We start from the raw sequence: 16,535 nt of genomic DNA on the forward strand, positions 1-16,535 counted from the left end.
TTCTCTCCTCATTATGAGAAAGAGGAACAGTTTAAGATTGGCGTTTAACAGGAATGAATTGCAATCATCCAGCAGTGATTAATCAAAACAAGCTTTAGGAGAAAGTGTTACAGTGTGACAAATTGAAATATCCTTTGAAGCCACAATAATTACCGAGCAAATCTCAGAAATATATTTTAGTAAGAAAATTATCACACATTGGAAAAAAAAGCCTTCTTTTATTCCTATTATTTTCAGTATCATAATCTTCAGAATCAAAAGATAGCTCTGGCATGTAGCAAATACATGTGCCCTAACATTGTATGAAATATCAGTAGAAGTTAAAAAAAAAAAAAAAAAAAACTTAATTGTATGTATAGGTGCCACAGATTCATTCACCCACACATTGTCTAGGTACTGAGCTCAGAAAAATCTGCTCAGAAAACACAGGATCAAACTAATTCTTCCTCTTAATTCTTTCTCCATTAGGTGCCCACCACGGGCCTCCTTCTTTCCTAATGCTAATATGACTCATCCTCATGAATCATACTGATACTTCCTCCAGTAAGTTCCATTACATGGCTGTTGCAACTCTAAACCTCTTTTTCCTCTACCCTATGGTAGAGATTTCATACAAGTTGGAGACGATTGATCAAATTAGAGAGAATACAGTTTGTACTGACAAAAGGAACAAGTCAGACTGGCCTCTGGAGAGAGCAGTGCCATTACTGCTGCTCCAGAAGACCAATGTGTTGAGCTCTGCCCTGCAGCAAGTTACTTTGAATCATTCTACTCAAAATCAGATGACATTCATTTGTCGTCAGGCTGCCCATCGCTGAGTTCAGAATGAGATTTCAACTCTTCCAAGCCTCAGTTTTCATCTGGAAAGGTGACCATTCCATCTCAAACCATTCTATGAAAACATCACACTGCATCTTGTTAGGAGCCACAGCAACACAACACACTAAAGGTACACGGAAACTCTGCAATATACAGTTAGAATTTTCTTTAGCCATAATATTCCATCAACACTTAATTGATGTAATTTCTGATAGACATTTTTACACACGATACATCTCAAGTGCTTACTTCAGAGCATCTGTTCAACCACAGACAAGGAGCATATCCATACTGTACTCCCAGTAAAATCTGCTGTCAGAAATGCTTACACTTAAAAAAAAAGTCATGGAGTTTTTGAAGTGGACAAAACCTTTTGATTGCCTGCCTGGCCTCCTAAAGAAACTGCCTTTCTTCTTTTATAAGACAGTATATATTCCTTAGTATTTACACAAACACCCCCTCAGTCAGATGTCTAAACAGGTATTTGTGAAAGAAAAAGGGGACATTCAGACATGCATCTGGAGTACTTCTCGGTGCAAATTAAGTGTAGAGTTACATGCGTAGGGTTTGCAGGTGCATCTTCCTGAGAATGATTACATTAGTGTCCACACTGAGCAGATGGGCTGTGTTATTTTAAGGTCTTAATCAAATACATGCAAACACACACAGTGCTGTGTGCATATTAATGCCTGGGAAGTGTCACCATTGAGGCAAGCAGTACAGTTTTTTGTTTTCTTTTTTAAAAACATTGGGTATATAAAAATACAGAAGTGAAATAACTGCTGAATAAGGCAGCATAGAGGACGACATATAGGACATAGAAATAAAATGAGGCAAAGCACATTCATAATAAATACAAACTGAAAACCAAATATCTTGTTAACACATCAGGGTATTCCCATAGACCAATAGAAACTGAAGTGCCACACAAAGAGAATACAAGATGTTAGGCCACCAAAATCCCGAGGTATATGTGCTTAGGAGAACCAACACTGAACAGAGTAATCATTATGCATTATTGACAGCTATAAGCATCTGTCAGCTCTGAACTCTTTTGATGGCTTTCCTCCATAAGGGCATTTCCCCAGTCTCTGCTGATAGACCATGGTGAAGACTCTGCACTGCTGATCACAAATTAAGGGCTGACAGACTGAGATCCACCTAGCGGAATCTGTGGTCCACAAACTTTGTTGACTAAGGAAAAAAGTAAATCCTAATTAATCATAGAATCATAGAATCATTAAGCTTGGGAAAGAACACTAAGATCATCTAGTCCAACCATCAGCCCATCCCCACCATGCCCACTAAATCATATCCCTCAGTGCCACATCTACCCTTTTCTCAGACAACTCCAGGGATGAGGACTGCACCATCTCCCTACTCCAAAACCTCACCACTCCTTCTGAGAGGAAATTTTTTTCCAATTAAGATCAATTTAACACAGTTCCTCCCCAGTTTTCTTTATAAAGCACAGATCCTGTTTCTGCATGTCTGCATACTCAACAAAAATTCTTCTGAACTCGAGCTGCCTGGCTATACAAGGGAAAAATTAAAAGGAACAGCCAAAACAAGGGTTGTGCGCAGAGCCACAGTGTCCTGGGTGTCAGGATGTCCTCTTACCTGTGCAAGCACAATAGCACCAGGAGGGAGCCTGGTGCCTACACTCAGCCTCAGCCCTGCTGCACTCTGCAGCTGTCGGCTTGGATGGGATGGGTAGTGGGTGGGTGTGCAGGGGACACACAGACATGCAGACAGACAAACACACAGGCACTCACACAGAGGTGCTGGTGACAGAGTGAGGATGGGAAAAATGCTGCATCCTCTGCTCCCCCCAGGGAGGGGAGGGAGAGGAAAGGGGGAAAGGAGAAGGTGAAAAAAATGCAGGGGAAAATAGAGAGAAAGAAGGGAAGAGTGAAAAAAAGAGAAAAGAGAAGAAACAAAATCAACAAGAGAAGAAATGAGTAAATGGAGGGAAAAAAAAAAAAAAAAAAGTACAGAAAAGAAGAAAATAAAAATGGGGCAAAAAAAAAAAAAAAAAGAGGAGAGTAAAGGAGGAGAAAGTGAGATAAAAGAAAAAAAAAAAGAGAAATGAAGAAATGACAGAATGAGTAGCAATAAAAGAGAGAGAAGAAATGAGAGAAGAGTGAGAAAGAGTGAGATAGAGTGAGATAGAGTGAGAAAGAGTGAGAAAGAGTGAGAAAGAGTGAGAAAGAGTGAGAAAGAGTGAGAAAGAGTGAGAAAGAGTGAGAAAGAGTGAGAAAGAGTGAGAAAACCAAGCAAATAAAGAAAAGCAAAGGAAAAGGAAAGAAAAAAAGGCAAAGAAAAAAAAAAAAAAAGAAGCAAAGAAAGAGGAAGCGGGAAGAAAAAAAAAAAAATTAAAAAAAATAAAGGGAAAGCAAAGAGAGAGAGGAAGAGAAGAGCAAATAAATGAGAGCAAAGCAAAAAGGGGAGGCGAACGAAGAGCACAAGGATGGAGCCGAGGCGCAGTGCGGGCAGGGCCGGCCGGCAGCGGGACCCGGCGGGAGGGAGGGAGCGAGCCGGGCCGGGCCGGGCGCTGAAGCTGCAGAGGGACGGGGCGGGCAGGAGCGGCGTTTAAGCAGCGAGGGGTGGGGAAGGCGTGGGGCGGGGAGGGCTGTGGGCCCCGCCGCCGGCTGGGAGTGGTTGGGGGGGTGGGGTGGCCTGAGAACGGGGGTGAGGCTTGGGGAGGGGGAGTGGAGGCTGAGAGAGTCGAGGGGACTTGGGGATGGGGCTGAGGGTTTTGGGGGATGAGAGGGACGTCAGAGGAACGGGCACTGGAGGTGTATGACCAAGGGGAGTGTGGGGCACGCTGAGCTCCTATCCTCCTCAAGGAGGAGAAGAGAAAAGTCTCCAGAGAAGGCATCTCCTGGTTGAGAGATGTGTCCCCAGAGAGTCTGGTAAGAGAAGGAAATGCCTTTTCTGGATCGGCGAACAGGTGGCTTCTGCTTTTACCCCTCCGTAATCTCAGTATCTATATAAAAAGCCTTCTGCTGGGATATTTCTGCTTGAATTGCAGACTTGGGTACTGGAGCCAACAGTCCTTCATCCTTTCTCCAGACGCGTTTATTCATCCCTCCTCCAGCAGCATCAGAGCAGCAAGCATCAGAACATAGATTTTTTTTTTGCCTTAAGGATAACCACTGGGAACGTTTAGCAGAAGCAGCAACAACTCTATAGTACTGAAATCATAGGATCTTTTAAGTTGGAAGGAACCTGTGAAGGTCTTCTAGTCCAACTCCCCTGCAGGGAACAGGGACACCCACAGCTACATCAGGGTGCTCAGAGTCCCATCTTGCCTGACCTTGAATGTCCCCAGGGATGGGGTATCCACTACATCTCTGGGCAACCTGTGCCAGTGCCTCAGTACACTTATTGTAAAAAACTTTTTCACTATATCCAATCTAAGTCTTCCCTCTTAGTTTGTAAATATTTTCCTGTGTCCCATTACCGCAGACGCTATTAAAAGAATCTGTTCCCTTCTTTCCTTTAGCTCCCTTTTAGATGCTAAAATGCCATTCTCATGTTTCCCTGGAACCTTCTCTTCTCCAGGCTGAACAGCCCCAGCTCTCTCAGTCTGTCCTCACAGGAGAAGTGTTCCATCCCTTGGGTCATTTTTGTGGCCCTCCTCCATATGTGCTCCAACAGGACCGCATTTCTCCTGTACTGAGGACCGCACATCAGGATGCAGTACTCCAGGTGAGGCCTCAGCAGAGTAGAGGGGCAGAATCACCTCCCTTGCCCTGCTGGTCACACTGGCTTCTCTTGGTGTAATGCCTCCAGGAAAACAAAGCTCCCCTTTGCACATTGCACCTTCGCCCCAGTGCCTGTATAGCCAAAAAATCTTTTGACAGACATAGATTATTTGAAGTCACTTTGGTTTTCTGTCTCATGCCTACTGTGGCAGATCCCTGGTGTTTCTGTAAGCCCTTTTGCCAGTGACAGACATTATTTTCACTCACCTCAACACCATCACTGCTACTGCCAATGAGACAAGGCACAGGAATGTTATCCTTTGAACATTATTAAGACCAGTTCACGGTCACCCTGTCTGACCAATTGCATCTGGAAGAGAGGCATTTCATCTGTCAGTTGCTTCCACTTTTGTGCAGAAGATAAGGACATGTGGGGATGGAAAGACTTTGCTAATGAAGAAAGATCATCGCCATTACTGTTCCCTACAGGTTTCCTGCAAGGATCATTACCTCAATAGAATTGAAAGTCTGATTCAGCAAAACACTTAGGTACATATTTCCCATAATAGGATGTGATGTTAGTGTTCCTGATGTGGCTGTTTCAAAATTTTAGGATTGCATTTCAGGCATAGCTTGCTATAAAAACCTTTTCAGAGGTAAGAAAGAAAATACCTGCAAGTGAAGGCAGAAAGTGAAACCCACAACGTGCTTGACTTCTACATGGCTTCTGGAGTGGTTGTGCAGTTTATTCACTGCTCTACCACTATTTCTTTTTTCATTATTTCACAAACACAGAAAATAATACATACAATAGCTAATTCTGCGTGTGTATCTGTAAGCCTGGGAAGGAAACATCTGCCTCAGACTGTTCCCATTCCAGAATTCACATACAACATGAGAAAAAAGCAGAATGATAAGGAGTTGCTCACTTCTAGGATGAAGTAAAAAAAAAAACTGAAAACTTTTCCCATGGCAGAGTGATAAAATATCTATGCCAACAGTCTGCATTCCTTTTTCTTCAGGCTACTTCATCTTTCAACCTAATGTTTCATTGAACATTATCTTCACCTTATGTGAAAAGTACTGGGGTACTGGTGACTTTCTGCACAAATCTGGAGATTCCCAAGAATTTGGTGGCACTTACAGCAAAGGAAGATTTGCATGAGCACAGTAGTTCAATCAGCTCTAAGAGACTGAATCGAAGGACGCATCAAAATGAGTTTTGCATATGGTGAAGAAAACCTAAGATCCTCACTTTGTCTTTGACAATGTCAAAATATGTATATAAATATGTTTTCCAACACTTAGCTTTTCAGCTACTGCATATAATAATTGTGAAAACATACCTCAAGAAAAATCGGTTGTTAAAGCTTTTGCTTCTCCTTACATTGTATTAAAATAATTAACAGAATGTAAAACATTTCCTGTGAAAAGTATCTTTGCAGGTATTTTTTCTCCAGTGATTGTGGGAGAAACATGCAGTCTTTCAATAATACATAGATGGTAATTCAAGATGCACTCTTATTTTGTACTTTACTATTGCTGTATTATTTTCTGTTGGAAGCAACACCGTACCAGCAGCTCAGAGAACTGTGATAAATGTTGCATGGATTTATGCTTTGATTTATCTAAATTTTGCAATTCTTTCTGTTCTGATCATGAGCCTTTGATTTCCATTTTCACCCTGGGGTTAGGAACACGGCTGGAGCAGGTCTGGAAGGTCTGCAAAGCTGATATCTTATCCTCAGGAATGGATGCCTCAGCAGGTGGCTAAGAAAACAGTAATCATTTCATGGTGCTCCCCCAGAATAACTTCTCAGTCAGTGACCGTGGTAGAAGGATTTCACAAAGATGTGGTGCATGACTCCAGCAGCGCAGTGCTTTCTTCAGTAAATCAGACCAGCCGCATTTGTATCCATATAAATACTGCTTCCAAACTTGTGGCAATGTGTCCCACAATAGTTCACTCCCAGGAGATGCACAGGCCTCAAATCACAGGGCCTTAACTGCCTGAAACTACTACTTTGTCTGATCACAGATAAAACTGTCCTTCTTTTACAAATTTCCTGAGAATTGTGGTGATGGCAAGGCTCAGATTAGTAGCTGCGTGTTGGTGATTCCTAAGTCCCTAGGAAAGAAGGATTTATATCTCTGGGGAACACTCTTGTGCCTTTTATGCTTCTATATACATTATCCTGCACTCGTTTGTGTTATAGTCCCAAATGGTTTACATTTCAAGGCATGAAATGGATTCAAATGATCTCAGTTAAAAATACAAGAAAAGTAGATACTTTTTGCTTTCCTCCAGTATAGAATTTTTTACACCAAAAGCTATTTAAGACAATAGAAGAAAAATATTAAATTCTGCAGTAGAGTTTATGTGCCATCTCATGTTGTGCATTGTGTGCTCTGTCATGCTGTTGTGCTAATGTCACAATTTAGTTTGAGTTTTATACGGTACATGTATCAAGACATCATGATATTTCAGTCTTATTTCTTGTTATCTTACTTTGTTGTCAATAAATTGCAGGATTTATAATTCCCAAATCCTGATCCATAAATAATTTCTGTTTGGTGAGCACTGCTTGCTGCACTTCATCCAGTACTGAAAGTTACAGAGTCATGAATTATGAAATCCGCACAGTTTATTGAAAAGACTCACAGAGTTAATCTAACCAAATAAAAATTCCATTAATTCTACAATACTTTTTGGAATAAATCCTTAAAGATTAAAGAGAAATAGCAGCAAAATAAGAAAAAAATGAACCATCACTAGCTAAGACTTTCAGAATTTATTGCCTTGTCTTTAGAGAAATCATTCTTTAGTTGAGCTATATACTATTAATTTCCATATTGCTAAATCCTGATACATCTACATCCTATTTAATATAAAGCAGCTGTAAGAAAAATGATAAGCCACAAAAATCATTATTCCTGCTTTATTCTGCATAAGTATTTCTTGTTTTCTGCTTCACCTAATGATCGACAAATACTGCAACATCTCTCCATTAACTCTGCATTCACAAAACATCTTTATAAACACACAGCTCTTAATTTGATACATTAAGATAACCTGTACCTAGATCAAGTCCTAGATGCAATATTTAGTAAGACCCATCTGTATTTTCTATGTAATTTGGGAATGAAAATTCAATTCTAGATAATCCAAACTCTTAGAATTCGTTTTAGTAAAACATCGCTATTCGAAGCAGCTCACTAGGCTGACACATAAACAGAATGCATAGTGGAACAAAGTTCAACATATATAATATATGTGGTTAAACTTACAGCTCCTTCCACAATAGTCTGAAAAAGCAATGTAAAAAAAGAAACACAAATTGGTTCCAGTTAGCTATATGAATATCAAAGATAACCAAATATAATTTGGTGACTTAATTATTGAAAATTAAGACTACTGGTAATTTAATAACTTCATATTGGTCTCTAAAACTCCCCGAAAAAAGGATATGGTGAGGTGGAAGTCGGCCTCTTCCCCCACATAATTAGCACTAAGACAACAGGGAATGGCCTTGAGTTGCTCCAAAAAAGGTTCAGATTAGATGTTAGGAAAAATTCCTTACCCAAGAGTGGTCAGGCACTTGAACAGACAGCCCAGGGAGGCAGTTGAGTCACCATCTCTGGAGGTGTTCAAGAAACATTTAGGTGTTGTACTGGGGAACATGGTTTAGTGCGGAAATATTGGTGGTTGCTGGACAGTTGGACCAGATAATCTTGGAGGTCTTTTCCAACCTTAATGATTCTACGACTCTCTAAATCATATCACTGATCGTAGAGGACAGTACAGTTCTAAAATTATATGCTGTATTTCTGCTTTCCATCAGTGGGTCATAATCTTCTGTGATGTTAAGTTCTAGAACAAGGAGATATCAAACTTAAAATGGGACACATTTAATTATACTGATACAGTTGATCACTGCTTCAGAAAATGTCTGTGATGACCTGCGGAAATAGCCAGTGAACTGAAAATGGATCTTGCCCGATGGAGCAGCATTGACCAATTCTTCTTCCTTTTTACTGAACAACTGTTCAAGGATTCGTCTGGAGTACACTTCGTATTTCCTTGTAGTATGGTAAATCAACACCAGTGCCTCTTGGGATTTGGTGGAGCCAGGCTGGATCACATCAAACAACACAGCATTCTCTTATTGGTTGCTGAAAGTAAAACTTTCAGCAGTACAGTACAGTACAGTATCTCTCTCTATAAAGATAGTGAGATCTGTTCCTCTCTTCCACTTACATTTCAGAAGCCACAAAACAAGCAAAGAATCTGGAATTTCAAAGTCCTAATTCATTTTAAAAAGAAAGTGCTTAGTGGCATTGCATACACCCAGAGCAGGACTGTATGTTGAATACATTCACTAAAACATTAGGGTTTTAGTTCATCTTTAAATATGAGGAGAAGAATTTTTTCATCCTCTTCTTGAGAATTAATGCAGATTGAGAGAGCAGGTTAATTCTATTAAAAAGATTTAGAAGATTTTGACACTAGAGTTGAGGGCAGTGATGTAGATGCAAGATGTCCTGACCCACAGTTTGAATAAAGCAAGAAAGCAGCTTCATGCCCTTGTAGTCACTCATGAACCTGAAACAGTACCTATAAGAAAATAGGTTTATTCTGATATCTTACTCAGCACCATGCCCTTTATTATACTGAAATATCCTCTACAAAGGATTGATCTGAAATGGTTTCCTCTCCAGCTTTTTCTGGTTGTTGTATCTTGCAACAGCTCCTTATCAGTAGAATTTGTTCATGTACTGAGCATCCTAGCTTAATTCTGGAACCACATTAGAGAATATGTAAGTGAACTTATGGGAGTATGAAAGCAGTAAATCAGATGTAAGAGACTGTGTGTATCATACACAAAAGAAATACAAGGCTATTATTAAAATTCAAAGGAGCTGGAAATCCTAATTATGTCCTAATCATAGCCCTGTTTTTGTACTATATTAGCCTGTCATTTAGTATGCTTAAGGATTGGAAGTTGATGTTGTATATCCTATTAGCCATAGATTCAACCCACATCAATGTCTTTTGAAGCCATTTTAAAGGACCAAAAATATTTCTAAAGCACTTTTTCCATATAATTTCAGTACAAAATTCTCAATGCAGAAATAACTTTCCAATGTGAATTATTTCATATTTTGCTACTTTTTAGGTCTATAAGTCACTTTTTATATCCCACTGGGAGACAAAAATCTCATTTTATCCAAAGATAAACTCAAATTTCTTATTCCGTGATTTCCAGAAAGCAAACTTCTGTAGATTTTTATATACAGAAGATAAAAATAATGACCCAGATGGAATCTGGCTTATTTATGGCCTCAAGCCAAAGCAAACACAGAAGGAAATTTTTAAGGAATAAGGCTGAGAGATGAAGTTAATATTCTCAGACAAGGTAACTTATTTTAAATGATAACTGCCTGAAGTTTTGTCAAGGTTTAAAATATTACAATTAGTCTGGGAAGATATGTTAGAGGGTGCAGAGCTGGTGAAGAGTTCAAAGGCAAATAATTTATGAATTTATTACATAGACATTTTTATATTTCATTTATAGTATATTTATTAGATGGAGATTTTTTTTCCCTTTCCAGTGGATTTCAACATATGAAGAAAAATCAGTGTCAGCAGTGACAACAAAAAATAAATGCAACCAGAACAAAGCGGTGAAAAAATATAGGAATATAAAATCCTTTTTTTTTTTTTTATTAAAGAGTTGATTGTATTTCTTTTGATCCTGTTAAAAAATATTTACAGACAAACTCACAGATCGTTTGAAGAGAGGCATGAGGAAAAAAAAAAAAAAAAAAAAAGCAGAGGTTTTTGAGAAGAGAAAACTGAAGACAAGGTTTGTCCTATCAGCAAAAATGGGATGAGATGATGTGAAAATGGGGGGGAAAGTAACTTTGAAGATTATTCTTTGCATGCAATACAACACACAGCTGATCCAGATTCTGTTGTGAGATGCAAGGGACTGCAAGTTTGGCCTTCAGACATAATGTAAAATATGAACAGATGGAAAAATTCAGAAGAGAAAAAGTTGTGAGGGCTCTGCAGGAATACTAAAGACGATTGAATTTCACGAAGTGCCTATTAGGCTGCCTAGGGCAGGATGGTCTTGTCCCTTGCCGGAGTGGCTAACCAGGAGGATGATTTTACTGGATGCATTATGAAGACTGTGGGATAATGCACACATTTTAGAAATTACACAAACAGAAGAGCTGTACTGAGTCAGACCAAAGTTGCACCCTTATCTTACTAATCAGTGAGACAAACATAGAGGAAAAACTGGGCAAATAGACAATGAAGCTCACCTAGAATAATCTCCCTTGCTCCAGTAACTTGTAGGTTAGTGGGTTTCCAGATGAAAGGTTGGTATCTGTCAACTTTTCTTTCAGTGGATTTCTTGTTTAAGAAATACACAGTCCTGTTTGGAACCCATGCAAAGTCTTCCTGAAGGAAGTTTCAGATCTAAACCATACTGTTCAAATTTATCATTTTGTTGGATGGCCCTTTGTACATTCACTAGACCAGAGTACAACCATTCCTTGATCAACACCTCCGTATCATTCAAACCTCTGTCATAGTCCTCTTAAGTCTTCTTTTCTTGAATGCTGAAGAATTCTACTTCATTTGTTTGCCCTTCGTATTATGAACTTCTCAAACATTTAACTATTCCTGACAGTTTTCAACATAAATCTCAATTTTCCAGTTTATCCATATTAATATGAGGATTTCTTTGAGAAGCAATAAGAATGAGACTCGATACTCAACACTTGGTCATACCAGGATATATCAGGTGGCTTATTGCTTATTGTTTTGCTCTCTGTGCTTCTCCTGATAATTGTGACACACTTTTTCCTTTGACTGTTATTAAATATTTCATAGATCTAACAAACATAATTCCATGACCTTTTTCTAATAATTGGTTCAAATTTCATTGCTGTGTGTATATATTTAGGAATGGTTTCTCTTGTGTCCTTTTATATCTAGCTATAAGAAATTTCACTTGCTCTTTTAGTCCTTTAATGTCATTGTCTTTTTGTCACTGTGTGCATTTGGCTTCTGTCTTTACTAACATGAATGATTTAATACTATTAGAGGGCTTTGTCTTCTTGTTACTCAGCTCTTTTTCTAGGACAAGATCTCACACTCCATTGGTGACCTCTGTCCACTGTGAAGCCGTGCACTGTGCAGCACTCTGCAGGAAGCTGTAACAAAAACAAAAGACTATCACTTGCAGTAGAGGGGGACACGGAAAGACTGGCAACAGTTTCCAGTTTTTATTGACCAAGTGCATTTGTGTTCTGGGACAATTACATTCATTTAAAATAGAATTTGTTTGTCAAATTTCACGTATAATTCTGCTCTTAAGGGAAAGCTTTGCATCCTGCCAAAATCACTGAAGATCTTTTCCTAGAAATGCAGGTTCAAAAAAGCAGATGTGATATTCAAAGCAAAAGGACAAAGGTCTGTATGTTTAGCAAGTGAATTATGAAGTCATGCTCTTTTGGTTAGTGTGATAATTTGTACTACATTAAGTTCGACTTCTCCCTCCATAACAGAGAGGCATCAAAACTGAGGCTGCAATGGAGTGTAAAGTGCTCTCTTTCCAACCTGCATTGAGGCAGGATGTAGTTTACCCAGGTCGTTTTCTGACAAGTGTTTATTTACATTGCTCATGAGCTCTTCTCATGGAGGAATTCCCATAATATCCCCTGCAGATTTTTCTAAATTTCCATGCTCACTGAAATTACGAAGTTTGTTTTTTTCACGTTACTCAGTGATGACAAAAGAAAATATGCACTACCTCCGTTACAGCAGCTTTTGCACCCTGAAATACTTCTCTGCTTTACAAGGTTCATGCAAGAGCATGCTTTTGCATATTGAGGCTGTTGCGCTTTCCTCACACTGCTGGCTTTAGTCCTCTCATTGGCTGCTCATAACTTGGAATATATTGCCCGCATTCTGCTCAGGAAGACCCAGGCTCAAGCATGCAAAATATTTCGTAGTTCTTTCATAGAATCATCGCAGAATTATTAAGGTTGGAAAAGACCTCTATCATCTAGTCCAAGCATAATCCCATTCCCACTATGCCATGTCCCTCAGTGCCACATCTGCCCTTTTCTTGAACAACTCCAGAGACAGTGGCTCTACCACTTCTCTGGACAGCCTGTTCCAATGTCTCTCCTTTTGAGAAGACATCAATATCACTCCTTTTGAGAGGAAGTTTCTCTTAACATCTAGCCTGAACCTCCCCTGGTACAACTTCAGGCCATTACATCTCATCCTACCACCAGTTACCTGGGATAAGCAGCCAACCCGCACTTTGACACAAGCTCCTTTCAAGTAGCTGTAGAAAGCAGTAAGGTACTCCCTGACATTCCCCTTCTCCAGAATGAACAATTCCAATTTGTTCAGCCACTCCTCCTAAGACTTATGCTCCAGATCCTTCACCAGCTTTCGTGCTTTCTTTGGACAATTCTTTGCTATGTTGTCCATGAAATCTCTCTGGATGTTGTATTGAGGGACATGGTTTAGTAGGAGCAATTGAGAATAGGTGAACGGTTGGACTGGATGATCTTTTAGGTCTTTTCCAACCTTGGTGATTCTATGATTCTATGATTCTATGATTCTCAAGCAGTGATTGTTAGGTCTCCTGAAATGTTTACTGAAGGACTTGTTCTGAGCATCTTCACATATATCTTAGCTTTTTCTGCACTGTGTTAGGTAACAACAGACATTGACTTTGTCCTAGCAGCCTGAAGATGCAAATGTCAGCTCTGGGACTCATGCTGATCAATCTTCTTTCAAAGTTCAAGTCACAATACACAATGTAAAAAATAGGTAAGGATAGCCTGAGTGCAAACATAGACCTACCCTTAATTGGCAGTCGTGCACATCACATCTCTTGTAAGCTTTTGCTTTCAAACCAATCATTCCAACCAATTACAGAGCCCTGTCAGTCTCACTTCAGTGCGTGGTAAAATTACAGAGAATATTATTCTGGGAGTTACTGAAAAACACCAGAAAGACAATTCAGTCAGTGGCCACAGCCAACATGAGTTCATGAGGGGAAAGTTCTGTTTAACTACCTTTATTTCCTTTTATGACAAGATTAACCAATTCAGTGACCAAGGGAAGCTAGTTGATGTCACAGGGAAATAAAGCATATAGTGAAACAAATCCAGTAAATCCTGGAGGATGATAAATAGGCAACAGAAAAAGACAACAGCAATGGTTTTCTGGATTAGTCTTTCACATTTTGTCCCACAGACAGGAATGTGATTCAATCCCTTAAGAAATAAAGATGTAGAAATAATAAATCCAGGAAAGAAAACCTCAGCTGAAAGGTAAGGTAAAGAAATTTACTAAAAATATTTTCCATTGAAAATTATATTTTTTTCTTCTAAAATTCCCTAAAATTTGAATGTGAAAAATCTAACTTGCAGATGCTTTGCTAAAAGCTGATTTGTGATGAAAACTTTGAGAATCAATCTGATCTTTGTTTCAGACTCCACAATAAATAAATAAATAAAATAAAATACAATAAAATAAAATTATATCAAGTTCACTTAACTACACTTTGCATATAAAAAATATCTGATCTTCAGGTATGGGTTTCATGAGTGAATACACCCCTGAATGCTCTGTTAAATGCATGAAGGAAAGCACTTTTCTCAATCTCTAGATTGGACAGGTCTGGACCCTTTTTTGGTAGCAAAAATTGTGGTTTATATCATATACAACAATCAGTCCTGATCACTGAACACAGCTAAGAAATTGGAAGACATACATGACCTTATTTTTTGCTCATACCTATCTAATTATTCTAATTAAAGTGTGATGTCAGCAACTGCACATATTCTTCTATTCATAAACAAACACGAATAATGATAAATAATATAACCTCAGCTTTTTTTCCATTATCATGGTGTTTACTGTACATTTTACTGCTGCCTCTTTTCCAACACTCAAGGCTTTAAAGCATTCATAGAATCATAGAATCATAGAATCACCAAGGTTGGAAAAGACCTAAAAGATCACCCAGTCCAACCGTTCACCTATTCCCAGTAGCTCCCACTAAACCATGTCCCTCAACACAACATCCAGCCTTTCCTTGAACACCCCCAGGGTCGGTGACTCCACCACCTCCCTGGGCAGTCCGTTCCAGTGCCTGACCACCCTTTCCGAAAAGTAATACTTCCTCATGTCCAGCCTGAATCTCCCCTGCCGTAGCTTGAAGCCATTCCCCCTGGTCCTATCACTAATGACACGAGAGAAGAGGCCGACCCCCAGCTCACTACAGCCTCCCTTCAGGAAGTTATAGAGAGCAATGAGGTCTCCCCTGAGCCTCCTCTTCTCCAGGCTGAACATTCCCAGCTCCTTCAGCCTCTCCTCATATGGCCTGTGTTCCAGACCCCTCACCAGCTTTGTTGCCCTCCTTTGAACACGTTCCAGGGCCTCAATATCTTTCTTGCAGTGAGGGGCTCAAAACTGGACACAGTACTCGAGGTGCGGCCTCACCAGTGCTGAATACAGGGGAACAATCACCTCTCTGCTCCTGCTTGCAACACTGTTTCTGATGCAAGCCAGGATGCCATTGGCCTTCTTGGCCACCTGGGCACACTGTCGGCTCATGTTCAGCCGAGCATCAATCAATACCCCCAGGTCCATTTCCTCTACGCAGTCCTCCAGCCACACCGCCCCAAGCCTGTAGCGTCGCCTGGGGTTGTTGTGGCCAAAGTGCAGGACCCGGCATTTGGCCTTGTTGAAACTCATCCCATCTTTACTGAAGATAACTCAGTAATTGTGGATTTGGTAGAGACTCTGTTAGGAGTTTAATCATTTCCACTCAATCTGAGTGCATTTAGGAGTTTCCAATGTCATTCACATGTCATCTTTTGCTCATTGTCTATATCTGAGAATATCACACTGGGCCTTACCAAAAGCCAGCGGTAGTCAGAAGGTACCATTACATCACTTTCCCTCTAACTGCTAATTCATTACTTTCACATGAAGGTTAATACATTCATTTAAGATGCTGTGATAGATTGGTATACCCAAGAATTTAGCAGTCTGAGAACTGGGACAAGCTTAATGAGTGAGGATTATATCATACTTTTAAAAGAATGCATAAACTATCGATCTGGCACTAGCCAGTCTTTTTGTCATTGGAATGAAACACTTTCCCACAGCCACAGTATCCCACAATGATCTCCTGTTAGGTTAATGGTACCCTCTTTAAATATCAATGATGACAACTGTCAGACAGAAAATACTGCCCTGGATGACCTATGGCTCTGTTTGTTCCCTTGGCACAGATGTGATGTGAAAGAGGACCTTTGAAATGCAGTACTTTTATGGACTGGTTCACATTCCAAGTATAAATTCCAATATAGTTATTTAGAATACAGGCAAATATGTTTAATCCCTTCACCTCTTCACCTGGAGAGGGCATTACACTAACAAAAAAAGACAGGCACATGCAGAACTGACAACAGCCATATGGCAGAACAGGTGCATTCATTTGCAGATCTAAAAATGCTCATCCAATAGTCTTAAATACTAGTTATTTGGAACTCTGTTCAGGCCCCATATTACAGGAATGAAATGGCCAAACTGGACAGTATGCAGAGAGTTTTATGAGTGCACAGAAGTCAAGAAAATATGACCTAAGACAAACAGATTGAAAGGAGTGGATAGTTTAGCCCAGTAAGGAGGAAATTGAGGGTGAAGATGGCAGAAGCCCTGAAATATGCAGAAGGTTGCTGGAATGAGAAGGGTAGTATATATTTCTGCATAGCCATCTGGGTTAGGTCAACAAACAATAGACTCCAGCTGCATTTAGGGAGATCAATTGCCAGAGGAAAGATGAATGTTCACAAAGCTATAGAAATAATGGAATAGGTATGGAATCTCTATTCTTGGAATGTTTGCAGTGAATTTTTCTTGTTTGTTCATCTGAGATTAAAAAAATAACTAAC

At 39.6% G+C, this 16,535-nt stretch overlaps 1 protein-coding gene and 1 long non-coding RNA gene across 2 annotated transcripts in view; one reads left to right on the forward strand and one right to left on the reverse strand.

The window, feature by feature from the left end:
- COL22A1 (collagen type XXII alpha 1 chain) overlaps positions 1-2,835 on the reverse strand; it is a 225,347-nt gene extending 222,512 nt beyond the window's left edge. The window contains exon 1 of the mRNA XM_052703565.1: positions 2,440-2,835. The gene's annotated coding sequence lies outside the window, so the exon portion shown is untranslated. The remainder of the gene's footprint in view (positions 1-2,439) is intronic.
- LOC128090871 (uncharacterized) overlaps positions 1-16,535 on the forward strand; it is a 579,571-nt gene that overhangs the window by 311,931 nt on the left and 251,105 nt on the right. The gene's annotated exons all lie outside the window — the stretch shown is intronic.

This window comes from Tympanuchus pallidicinctus, unplaced genomic scaffold (genome assembly GCF_026119805.1).
Source record: "Tympanuchus pallidicinctus isolate F22 unplaced genomic scaffold, pur_lepc_1.0 scaffold5, whole genome shotgun sequence".
Lineage (NCBI taxonomy): Eukaryota > Metazoa > Chordata > Aves > Galliformes > Phasianidae > Tympanuchus > Tympanuchus pallidicinctus.